General features: G+C 46.6%; 1 long non-coding RNA gene across 2 annotated transcripts; it reads right to left on the reverse strand.

Moving 5' to 3' along the window:
* Positions 1-9,824: 9,824 nt before the first annotated feature.
* Positions 9,825-10,798, reverse strand: LOC106028044 (uncharacterized). Of its 2 annotated transcripts, none has more exons than XR_010044683.1 (2): positions 10,382-10,798; positions 9,825-9,946 (listed from the first exon to the last, which is right to left on the reverse strand). It is a non-coding gene; the product is annotated as an uncharacterized LOC106028044 (long non-coding RNA). The 2 variants fall into 2 exon arrangements; XR_001201655.2 differs by having other exon boundaries at positions 9,825-9,971.
* Between the last annotated feature and the right edge of the window lie 1,514 nt (positions 10,799-12,312).

Here is a 12,312-nt window from a genome sequence, read left to right on the forward strand (position 1 = left end):
CCACAGGCTGCCCACTTCCTTCTCCGGGAATGTGACCAGATCCTTATTCTCATTGATTCTCACACCCGCAGATATATAATGGGAACCTTCTTTCCTATGGCACTTCTGTGCTCTGTTATAGATCCTTGAGCCATGGTGTTACATGTGAGTTTGCTATGAGCAGTTACTTACCTCTTTTTAAATAATTTTTACTAGAGTATGTTTGCGTCACATAATGGAGATGTTCATTCTGGGGTGTTGGTAAATACACATACTGTTTTTACTCCATTTTCAATGTGTGGCCCGCCTCAGACCCAGTACACTAGAAACTTGTGAGCTGGGCTGGTGGCCCACACTGTAATTGGAGCATTCTGGAAGGCTGAGGCAGTAGGGTCACAAATCTGATCCCAGCCTAGGCTCCTTATCAATTTAGTGGGACCCTGTTTAAAAAATTAGAAAGGCTGGGTTGTATACAGTGCCTAGGATTCAAGCTCCAGTGGAGGAAAAAGAAAGAAAGAAGGGGCTAAGGGGAGTGGAGGGGAGGAGAAGAGAAGAGAGGAAAAGAAAAGAAAGCCAAGTGGGATAGACTCAGTAATGAGTGCATTAACTGACCTTCCTGGGACCTTGCTGTGTCTTCTGGTTTGAGAATTAGTGGGGAAGAGCAAGGAATGAGCCGGACTGCCCAGGGGTGCAGCCAGCTCGGCTGTCTCTCAGCTATCTGTCCCCTTGCCTGTGCCTCAGTTTCCTCATCTGTAAACAGAGGATAACCGTAGTTCCTCCCTTTGCCCCCCACCCCCAGGGGCTGCTGTGAGGATACAGTGGAATCATCCCGGGCTGGCCTACAGCAGAGGTGTGATAGGTTAGTGATTGGCAGCCCTTCCTCAGCTCTTCTGCCTCTGGGAACATTCCCAGGGCAAGGGTTAGAGAGTTAACCTTGGGCTCCCACGCTTTCTCATGCTCTGTGGCTTCTGCTCCACTGCTGCCCAAACTGGTTTGAAGGAGCTTGGGAAGGGGAGGGTTACATTAAAAAAAAGTCTTTGCAAGAAATGTCTCAGTCTTGTCATGTTGAGACAGTCAGTGAGCTGTTAAATCATGTTTGAACTGCTTATTGCTGTGGTACATAGAGTTTAAACCAGGTCGAACTTGTCCTGTGAGCTTAATCTTATTTTTAAAATGCTGATCTATTTTTTTACAGAAGCGATTGAGCCCTGAGTTTAATCATGTATATGCAAAGAAACTTAATTTATAAAAGGAAAAGCATACTGAGTTGGACATGGTGACACATACCTGTAATCTCCACCACTCCGCAGCCTGAGGTGGGAGGATTGCAAGTTCTAGGCCAGCTGGGCAATTTAGTGAGACCCCTGCCAAAGTAAAAAATGAAATGAAAAGGGCTGAGGATGTAGCTTAGTGGTAGACAGCTTGCTTAGCACAGAGGAGGCCCCAGGTTCTAGCCCCAGGGTAAAAAAAAAAAGGACGATGTTGTATAATTTCACTAACAGGAGGCACTCAGAGTAGTCAAATTTCATACAGACAAAAAGTATAGTGATAAGCTGCACAAGGTGGTGCACCCTGTAATCCATGCACTTGGGAGGCTGAATCATGTGAGCTGACTCCCAGCCCAGGCTATACATAGTGAGTTCAAGATCAGCATGGTCTACACAGAGAGACCCTGCTTGACCCCCCTGCACACCCCCCATGACTCTAGGATAGAGACTCTGTGCCATGGATGGTGGTTAATACATAGTTATTGATTTTGTAGGATTTCATCAAGCTAGTCATTTAAGCAATTTTATACTTCTGATTTTTGTGTGTGTGTGTGATACTGAGGATTGAACTCATGACCTCACACTTGCCGGGCAGGTGCTTATGCCACTGAGCTAAATCCCCAGCCCCATCAATTTTTATACTTCATTGTTATATTTCACAATAAAAGAAACTGAGGCAATGTGTAAGAATGACATACAATCAAAAAGAATCAGTTATAAGCCTAAGAATCTGTTCAGCGATGATCACCATCAGTGATTATGGAGGACCACCTGGATGAGTCTCCTTGAATAAAGAGCGATTACCTCCACTTTGGCTAAAACTGGCCTTATTTCCATGTGCTGATATAATACAGAGCTGACTATTTCCTTCTTCTTTAGCTGGCTCTAAGCAATGTAAGTAGGGCTGGCTGAGGTGCTGATGTGTAATCTGTGAAACTAGGCGACAGTTATTGTTTTTCTATCCCAGTTCTCCCTAAACATGGCTGAGCTGGGCAGGATGGCAAAGCCACTGTTTCAGGGCTGTTGACTGGGTTTGAGCCTTGAGATAAGAGGCCATGACTTCCCAGAGCAGAAAAAGTTTACACATCAGAGCTGAAGCACCGCTGCCTAAAAATTAGAATGCTACCTCAACTGTGTTATGCAGATTGTTCATTGTGCATATCCTTCTCTTTGCACATTGCAGGGGTGACTTCAGGCTCCTACATAGCCCAGCTCACAGCACCCATGAATCTCCTGCCATTCTCAACAGTCACTCATCCTCAAGCCATTCCATTCTTCATAAATTAACAAAAATCCGGGGGGTTGAGGCTTTTGTTCCAATGAACCTTCACCCTGGCCAGACTCAGGGTCCCCTTGGCCCTCTCATTATTATGAATGTCTCAGAGTCTTTATTCTCACCATGGATAGCACTGGAAGTGGTAGATTGGAACTCACTGGAATCCCAACAACTTTTCCATGGGATTACAAATATGAACTTCCTGGGCCACAATGAGGACAGGAATTGGACCTCTATAAAAGATTTTGCATAGTTTCTTTCTTTTTTCCTGTGTGTATATCTATAATCTGGTGTCCACTCAACTAGTGTTTCCAGAGCAGTATTTTTGCTGCTGGGGTGTATCAGCTGTGCATTGTTGAAACGCTAATTACCGCCAAGCTTAGCAGCTCAGATCACTGCCTATTGTTATCTCACAGTGTCAAGGATCTGGGCCTGGCTTGCTGCCATACCTGTGATTAAGCTTTTGTGCAAGTGAAGTTACAGTGGTCCATGGTCTCATATGGAACTTGGAGGGGTCCATTCCACACTCACTGGTGTTGAACCGAGGCTGCTGGCTGTGGCCTCCAGGGTTGCTACTTGATTGTTTCCAAGGATTGGTTTCTGCCCTTGTGAGAGGCCTAGAATCTGTTCTTTGCCCAGCAGTGAAGCAAGATGAAGTGGAAATTGTATGTTGTGGGCTGAAGTGTGTCCCCACTTCATACGTTGAAAGGCTGCTTCTCAGCTCCTAAAATGTGACTGTATTTGGAGACAGAGCTTTTAAAGAGGTGATAAAGGTTAAATGAGGTCATAGCAGTGGGACTTAATGCGATGTGACTTGCATCCATATAAAAAGAGGAAGATGCACAGCTATCATCCTAGCCCTTGAGAGCTGTGGTAGGAGGGCTGCCGTGAGTTGGAGGCCAGCCCAGCTTACACAGTGAGTTCAAGGCAAGCCTGGACTGCATAGCAAGCCCCGCTCAAAAACAAAAACTAAAAAACAGAAAGAGGGCTGGGGGTGGGGGTGCAGCTGAGAGGTACAGCATTTGCCTATTGTGTGAGGTCCTGGGTTTGATCCCCAGCACCAGGAGAAAGCACAGAGGAACAGACACCAGGGATTCGGTGCCCAGAGGAAAAGACCACATGAAGACATAATAAGAAAGCCTTTAAGCCAGAGAGAGATTTTAGAAGACACTGATGCTCCCAGTGTCCTCTCAGATTTTAGAATTATGAGAAAGAAAGTTCTGTAGGGTTCTGTAAGCCACTAGGGCATGGTATTGTTATGGTGGCCCTAGCTAATGAATGCATCAGACTACATCAGCCTTCCGACCCCTGTTAAATCTGACACTCTCACATTGTCCTACGTCACCTAGCCCCATCTCCTCTGTCACCCTCTTTGCCTGCTCCTTTCTGCCTCCCTTGACGCTGCTCTTTCTGTTGGAGCCACTACTGCAGTGGTCACCTTTGGCCTCAGCCTCTGCAATTCTCAGCAGCCCTGCTGGGAAGCCCCTTCCCCCAGGCACACACTTCTCCTCTGAGCATGCCCACTGCTCCCTGAGCCTGGCAAACAGCACACTACCGCCCTCCTCTCCCTGGCTTTGTTTTCCTTATGAGCTCTTATCAGCCATTGAAATGCCATCTATCATCTGCACTTTTAAATTATTGCCTCCATCTTTCCACTGCTGCAGCTCTGGGGCTGAGCAGCCTTCCACACAGCGCCTGCTCCATGCTGGGTGTGGAATTCAACAGGCAAAAAAAAAAAGTTAAACTTAAATTTATTTCATTGCTAATGATACAGAATGCTTTTTCCCCCAAAATATAATCACTTACATGTACTTTTTAATGTTTTGTTTATTTGTGTTCTTTGGTCATGTGTAAAAATTAGAGCTTGAAGACAATACTGTATCTATGTTGCTATTCTCCCAATATTACTACCTAGCGTGACTGGTTAGTAAAGAGAGTTCCCCTCAGCTGTATCTTATAACATGTGGAGTTTTGTAAGCCTTTAAAAATTCTTAGGCAAAATAATTTATGCATTTCTGTAGTGAAATCCACTGTGAGTTCTTTCTTTGAGTAAGCTAGTCTGAAGTACTGATTTTAAATAATTCTGCCAATTTCCCAGGAAATCTCCTTATCTGATTTCCAGGGACTCCTGTGACGTGCTTTCTTGGGAAACTCACTCTCCTGGGCAGATGACCATTAGCTGTTTTCCTGTAAAGAATGCCTGGTAGGAGTTTTACTGCAAAGATCACAAATGAATTTTGCCCTGGTGAAAGAGTTATGTCAGCATATAGTCACATGTATTTAGGAGTTTTTAAAAATTGCCCTCTGGAGCCCACTCCCCCTAAACTGGCCTGGGGTTATGTGGACGATGAACTTCTGTAGCAGCAAAGCATAGCATGCTCTCATTTTCTGAACTACCTCCCTTCCATCCCCTGCTCTAAGCCCACAGGCTTTTGTATCCTCTGGCAAAAGATGAAACTGAAGCACAAAAACGTTTGGGCCATGTGTTAAAATTTATACACCCAGTAAAGGGGTGATTTTTCAGAACTTTTAGGGACTAGATTGATGTCTCTGGCAAACAACAAAACGTCAGCAAAGACCTAACCAGAGGAGACAGAGATGTGAAACCTAGTCAATTGGAACAGGAGCCAGCTGAAATGATCAGTAATGGTCCCTCCCACCTCTGAGACCTGCTCTTTAATGGCGGGACCAGGAGGTCCAGAGTCTTCACTCTGGGATGCACCCCATTGTTGTCTCAGGTGGTATGTGATAGCCGATTTCAAGCTCTTTTACACAGTTCAGTTCATAAACTCCTCCCTTTTAGTTTCTAGAAATGCAGCCGATGCTCAGCTCTGGGCTAGAGAGAGAGAGAGAGAGAGAGAGAGAGAGAGAGAGAGAGAGAGTTTTAGAAAGAAACAGTGTTAGGTGTATCTGGGACAGAACTGCTTATGCGTTATAATAAGGTGAGGCCCATCCACAAGTAGCTCAGAGCAGCTGTCTACGCAACCTCTTCCAGAAATGTACAGAGTGTGTTTTCAAAGTATTCTCTCTCTTTTTTTTTTAATTAAAGGAGTGGGCAAAGCTAGGAGACAGGGGAGCATGGAAAGCCAGGCGTGGACCCACTGAAGAACCGTGAGATTTCAGAGCTCCATTGCCAGAGCCAGAGCTCTAGGTGTGCTTCAGACTCAAGCTGAGCGACCCATGTCACACTGCTTTCCCTAAACTCCTTAGTCTGTAAAGCGAGTACAATAATAATAAAATAATAATAAAGGTAGCCATGAGGGTTAAAAGGACTCACGCTGGTATCCAACAGCTGAGCACAGGGAATGAAATGTCTGTTTGGTCAACAAGGGCTGTAACATCCTCACCACCATCATCACAAGATCTCAGAAACTCTTTGAAATTGTGAAACACACACATACATACGCACATACTAAAGACCCAAAGTAGGGAAGCTCCAACACTTCTAACTTCCAAAATGCAGAGAAAGAGGCAGCAGTGTTGTGAATCTGGACCAGGAGAGGCAATTAGAGAGCCAGAGAAAGCTCCCACAGGAGGGGCATGAGCTGTTAGCACTGGGGATTCCTAAGGGGTAGGACAGGGAAGTCACAGAGAACAGGCAGGTGGGTCATGTCGATCTGATGAGAGGCTCAGCCAGGAGGTTAACAGTGGCTGTAGAACACCAAAGTGGGTGGCACATTTCCAAGTGAGAGGGCATCTCAATCTGACACCTTGCTTTTTCATGGCCTCTTCAGGAAGTCTAAGATGGTCAGAGAGTGGTGGCAATTGATGTCAAGCATTCTGAGTTATCCTGACCAAGGCTCTGTCTAGGACCTGTTGGTTGGCACCGGGAAGGCAAGAGCCAGGGAGGCCAGGTGAGGGGAGCCGTCAGGGGTGAGCAGGCTCATGTCCTGCTGGAGAGAATGGAAACACACAACCTGTTTGCAGAGCAACCAGGCAGCGTGACTCAGAATGCCTTCAATGATCACCCATAGCTACTAGAAGGCTGGGGCCAGAGGATGGAAGCTGCAGGCCAGGCCAGTGACTTAGCAAGACACTGTCTCCGAAAGGAAAACGAGCTGGGTGTAGCTCAGTGGTGGAGCGCTTGCTTGCTCAGCCCGGTTGAGGCCCTGGGGCATCTCTAGCACCCATCCTCCAGGTCACCTATCTGGGTACAAGCTTGGGAGCAGTACTGGATGGAGACAATCAGAGATTTGGCCAATGAAAGGAAAGTTAGCGGTGTTAACGTAACAAAAAGCACCATGCAAGAAGACTGAAAACAACCCATAACTTACTGACCCGTTACATTTAGGTAGGGAGATTATGAAAAGTTGTGTTTTCACTTCATTTTAGTTTTAAGATTTTCCCAAATTTTCCCAATATATTATGAAAATATATTTTATATGGGTAAATAAATATATGAATAAATAATCCATTTATACGAATAAATGGATTTTGAGTAAAATAGTCTGTGTGATACCGTAGTGGTGAATACAGGACACGGTCATCTCCCCAGCTAATGACAGATTGAAATGCGTGTGTCCCTTTAGATAGAGTGTTTGGGAAAGGCCTCTGAACAGAGATGGGCAGAAGTGCGAGGCAAGCCAGCGGCCGTCTGAAGGGAAGGCTTTCTAGGAGGGAGCGGCAGCAAGCGTGAAGACCCTTGGACAAACCCGCTGAGGGCCACTGAGGGAGAGCAGAGGCCTGAACAGTGGCACTGAGGCTAGGGTTACGGGAAGACTGGAGCATGGGCAGGGTTTTTGACTTTCATTGTGTAAGACAATGTCTCCCTGTGCTGTCCAGCCTGGCTGCAAACTCCCAGGCTCTGGTGATCCTCCTGCCTCTGCTTCCTGAGTAGCTGGGAGGACAGGCATGTCCTGCCGTGCTGGCTTTCTCTGGGCCTTTGAAAGAGCTTTGCCTCCCTCCCTGATCTCTTTCTCTGAAGATGACGGAGGTCATCAAGGGATCTTTGAGCAGCAGTGCAACATCTGATTGCCATGGTCTCAAGTTTGCCTGCACGGTGGAACTCTGAGGAGCCTTATAGCAACATCAGCATCTACCCACCACTCTGAGTCAGCTGGGGAAGTTTGAGCATCAGTATTGAAAAACAGGGGTCAGGAGAAGCCAGGGATTTAAAAGGGTCAGGCTGGCTGGTGAGGTGCAGAGGAGCAGGCTGGAAATGTGACTGGAGACTGCGGAGAAGCTGCTGCAGTGCCCAGCAGGGAGGCGAGGCCCTGGACCCCTAGCAGTGATGGACATGGTGCGGGAGCTGTGTTACGGAAATGGCTCAGAGTGGACCCCGAATCTGCTGTCCGCAGTAACAACCAACCGACAAACATTGCCTTGTTTCTAATCTGGTCACTAGCGATAATGAAGGTGACTTCAGGTCTCTGTCTTAATCTGTTTTGTGTTGCTTAACAGAACGTCCGGGGCTGAATAGTTTACAAAGGACAGACTTCTTATAGTTCTAGGGTCTAGGATGGCCAGTGCCAAGGTGCTGGCTTCTGGTGAGGGCCCCCTTGCTGCCCCATCCTTTGACAGAAGGCTGGAGGAAGAGACGGCACACAGGACGCTGAACTCACTTTTGGGAGTGGGCAGTGCTAGGGATTGAACCTAAGGGAACCCTGAGCTACATCCTTAGCCTATTTTATTTTATATTATTTTATTTTGAGACAGGGTCTTGCTAAGTTGTCCATGCTGGCTTGAAACTTGTGATTCTCCTGCCTCAGCATGCTGAGTAGTTGGGATTAAAGATAGATGTGTTGTCATGCTTGGCTGAACTCACTTTTGTAATTAGCCCACTCTTGGGATTAATAACACACTTTCTAGCAGAACAAAAGCAACCCATCCAGGAAGGCAGAGTCTTCAGGACTTACTTAGCCCTTCTTAGCTCCCATTCCCCACCTGTTGTCTGGGGAATGAAGTTTCCAACACACACACACTCTGGGGACATAGTCAAACCTTCCCAGCTTCCCTGCATGCTTTGGTTCTGGTTCTCAGCATGCCGAGGACCTGGGTGGAGAGGCGAGATGCTGCTGCTCAGAGGACGCCCGTGGGAAGGCGTCAATGTGCATGCATTGCATCTCGCCACATTCAGCTGTCCAGGGAGCAGCTGATACATTGGTGGTGAATTCCCTCTCACCAGGAAGGAGAGGAGGGCGAGGAGCTAAGATGTGTACTGGGGCCTGGAGACCATGGTGCCTCCGGAATCTGTGGGAAGGAGGAAGGTGAGAATATGGGTCAAGTGAAGCCGGGTAGAATTAATGGATGGCAGGTCCTGGTGAGGTCAAAGAATAGTTGATCAAAACACCACATTGTGTACTTTGAATACACAACATTTCTATTTGTCATTTATTCCCCAGTAACATTGAGGAGAGAAAGAATTAATGGGGTCAGGACTGAGAGAAGGCGGGTGGTGGATGCTTAAAACAAAAACCGTGAAGGGTTGTTAGGAACAAGGGCTAAAGTGAGACCATAGCAATGGCCAAGGGTGGACAGAGAGCAAAATCATTGAAGGAAAAGAGGAAGTCATGAAAAGCAAAGTGCACTACACCTGGAGCCAGCAGCAACAGGTTTGAGTTCTAGTTCAGTCCCTGAGTAGCTGTGTATTCTTTAAAAAGTGCCCTACCATTGTGAACCTCAATTTTCCCCACAATGAGGGTGGGGGTATTGTCTACGTAAAAGCGTCCCAAAGCCTGGAAAATGCTCTTTCGATTTAGGGGATTGGAACCACTGTCAAAAGTTTCAAAAGACCCTTTCTAAAGTGTGTGAACTGAAGTCAAAGTCAACAGAACTGCAAACAGCAGCTTCTGGGATGCTGAATGCTAATGGACGATCAGAGGGAAACCATATAATGAAGCAGATGAATGGTAACTCTGACATTGTTGCAAGACTTTCTGGTTCATTTTCTGTGAATGGTTCTAGAAGCGCAGTGTTTTTTTTTAAGACATTGTTCCTTTTGCAGGTGAGAGGAGTGGCTTTGGTGTTAGGGAGTGGTCAGCAAACTGGGAGGGAAAAGATTGTCAGCAATTGACCTTGCAGTAGAAAAATGAATTCTACTCATTTGGACAAGTTTCTGCAGTTAGCTTTACACCGTGCATGCCCTGCTGTGTTTTTTTCTGGGTCCACATACTTACGGGGCACGGAACGATCATCTGATACACGTGTACAACATACAATAACCAAACTGGGGTAATCAGTGTTTCCATCTCCTCAAACACTCATCATTTCTCTGTTTGTTTGTTTTGGTGCTGGGGATGGAACCCAGGGCACTTGTTTTAGTCACTTTTCATTGCTGGGACATAATACCCAACACTTACAACTCAAAGAAACTTGCGCTGTTTATTGTGGCTCACGGTTCTGGTCCACAGTCAGCAGGTTCCAAGATGAGACAGCATGACGGAGGGGCATAACAGCCCAGCGGCTGGCATCCTGGCGGCCAGGTCTATCACAGAGAGTGGAGGGAGGAGCTGGGGGAGGGACATAAACCTTTCCAGGTCATGGCCCCAGGGGGGCCTCTTCTGATCAGACCCTGCCTCCTGTCAGCAGATTGGCTGTGAGTTCTCCTAACCTAATCACCTGCCAAAAGTCCCTCCTAGGATGGCAGAAGGCCCCGGAGGGCATCTAGATAGAAACTGTTCGTGCCAGCACTGTTCACTAAGCTGCACCCCCCAGACCTTATCTCTCTGTGCTGAGAACATTCAGATTCTTCTAGTTATTTTGAAACATAGCATAAGGGTTGCAGACTATCGCTCGCTCCCCCACCATGCAGCAGGGCACCCGCCTGAATTCCTGCTACCTAACTGCATTTTGGTGTCCCTTCCCTAACCTCCTGCCATCCCGGCTGCTCCCTGCCCTTCCCGTCTCGTGACCACCATACCTGTTTCTTCCTCTGAGGTTCCCTTTGGAGCTGCCATAGTGAGGAGCAACATGCAGGGTCCTTCCAACAACAGAGGGCTGCTTCTCGAGGCTGGGCCAGCCTGAGTTCTCCAGTCTTTTTCTCCTGCTGGCAGGCAGCATGTTCTAGAGGCCACGTCCTCTTGGAAGAGGTCATATGACCTAAATTCCTTGTTTTTCTCTTCTGCCTAGAACAGGAAGCTTTTTCTTACTGCACAGGCTGCTTCTGAACCCTCTGCTTCCTGTTAGTAGTTATCTAAGTTATCTTCTTCTAGTAAACAAGCCTTTATATTAAAGCTTCCCGGTTCAAGTAACTGATCTGGTTTCTTTCTCCTTGCTGGGTACATATTTGAAAAATCTCTCCACTAAACTGCAGCTGGCATCCACCAGAAGATCTCCAAGTATTCCTTAAAGTGGCCCCTTCTCTTGCCCACTAAACAAGAACCATTGCCAGCTCAGTCACCCTGATCTTTTGTGATCAGAAAGAATGAGAAAAATAGGTACAAACAGAGAGATCTGAGAAGTGAGAGGAGAGAGAAGGCTTAGCAAGAGAAGCCCGAGGGAGCTACGGAAAACAGGAGAGAACGAGGAAGACGGAGCCATGAAGAGAAAGCACTCTGGGCTGAGTGTAGACAGGGATTTGGATCCAAGAAATTTGGTGGAGTTTGTGGATTGTACTTCTGCTGATTTTGGGGGGAGTTACCAGTGAAGACTGAAGCTCGGTCTGTTTGCTCTAGGTTGTAGTACTCCTGACCCACACTTCTGTGTGGCGACTGGGCCACACAGGCAGCCAGCTTTTTACTAGACTTTTACTGATTTCTCTTCCATGTTAGAGAAACCTCTCACTTGTTAGACTTCTCTGGTGTCCAAGCACAAATATTTGGACAGTAACCACTTGAAAAGTCATCTAGAAGGTCTTTAACTCCCTGAGAAGTATCCACTTCCTACAAATATCTTCTTTTTTGTCTCTGGAAGACCCTTTCCTTTAGAACAAACTAAGCATCAACAAAACCACTGCAGGCATTCAACTCGATGCGGCATGGTACAAAGAACACAAGTTTGAATCTGTGTGTGATTTGCATGTGAGAATGTACAGCTGGCCTTCTTTACCCATGCATTTCACGTTCTTAGATCTAACCAACTACGATGGAAAATTAAAAAAAAAAAAATTTTTTTTTTCTAGGAACTGGGCCTGGTAGCACACACCTGTAATCCCAGCACTTTGGAAAGCTTAGGTAGAAGGATCAGGAGTTCAAGACCAGCCTGGCCAACTGAGTGACTTAGTGAGACTCTGTCTCAAAAGGAAAAATAACAAAGGGCTAAACTGGGCATGTGGTGGCGCACATCTGTAATCCCAGAACCCAGGAGGCTGAGGCAAGAGGATTGCGGTGATTTCAAAGCCAGCCTGGGCTACATAGGGAGTTCATAGTCAGCCTGAACTACAGAGCAAATCCTTGTCTCAAAAAGAGTGGGGGTTGGGGAAGAACCGGGGCCATGTGACAGGGTAAAGGACTTAGCTTAATGCTCAGTACTGCCCTCCTCAGAAAAAGATATCATATCTATCCTACACAGACTTTTACCTCGTTTACCTTAAATGATACATTTTAACAGCTATTCACATTGTGCTATGGACTCTAAGTAGCCTAGAGTTGATTTAAAGTGTGTGAGAGGATGTGTGTAAGTTATATGCAAATGCTTCCCCGATTTTCTCTAAGGCACTGAGCATCTGTGGATCTGAGCATCCTCAGGAGTGCCGGAAGCCATCCCCTGTGGGTACCAAGTGATGACTGTGTACTCTCAAAAGGAAACACTGGAAAGGCAGATAATAAAGCAGCAGAGATTATTACTTGTGAGGGGATAAGGAATGAGGAAAGAGCACCAGAAAGGAAGCGTACTTTATACAAGTTAAATTGA

Source organism: Cavia porcellus, unplaced genomic scaffold, assembly GCF_034190915.1.
Source record: "Cavia porcellus strain 051 isolate PalLab524CR breed Dunkin Hartley unplaced genomic scaffold, mCavPor4.1 scaffold_30, whole genome shotgun sequence".
Classification (NCBI taxonomy): Eukaryota; Metazoa; Chordata; class Mammalia; order Rodentia; family Caviidae; genus Cavia; species Cavia porcellus.